A 580-nucleotide genomic window follows, 5' to 3' on the forward strand; every position below is an offset into this window, starting at 1 on the left:
CCATAGAGCAAGTCTTTTTAAATGCTAAGCTGAAACTCCAATACTATGGCCACCTCATGCAAAGAGTTGACTCATTGGAAAAGACCCTGATGCTGGGAGGGATTGGGGGCAGGAGGAGAAGGGGATGACACAGGATGAGATGGCTGGATGGCATCACCGACTTGATGGACATGAGTTTGGGTGAACTCCGGGAGCTGGTGATAGACAGGGAGGCCTGGCGTGCTGCGATTCATGGGGTCGCAGAGTCGGACACGACTGAGCGACTGAACTGAACTGAACTGAAGTACTTTTCAAATGTAGGGAAAAAAATCACCAAATTTATTTCTTTTTTTTTCCTCTTTTTTAAAAAATTTTTTATTTTATTTTAAAACTTTACATAATTGTATTATTTTTGCCAAATATCAAAATGAATCCGCCACAGGTATACATGTGTTCCCCATCCTGAACCCTCCTCCTTCCTCCCTCCCCATACCATCCCTCTGGGTCGTCTCAGTGCACTAGCCCCAAGCATCCAATATCGTGCATCGAACCTGGACTGGCAACTCGTTTCTTACATGATATTTTACATGTTTCAATGTCA

General features: G+C 44.0%; 1 protein-coding gene across 1 annotated transcript in view; it reads left to right on the forward strand.

The window, feature by feature from the left end:
- Window positions 1-580, forward strand: part of SLC38A4 (solute carrier family 38, member 4) — a 50,704-nt gene that overhangs the window by 36,307 nt on the left and 13,817 nt on the right. The window lies entirely within an intron of this gene.

Source organism: Bison bison, unplaced genomic scaffold (assembly GCF_000754665.1).
Source record: "Bison bison bison isolate TAMUID 2011002044 unplaced genomic scaffold, Bison_UMD1.0 scf7180017864077, whole genome shotgun sequence".
In the NCBI taxonomy this organism is placed as follows: domain Eukaryota; kingdom Metazoa; phylum Chordata; class Mammalia; order Artiodactyla; family Bovidae; genus Bison; species Bison bison.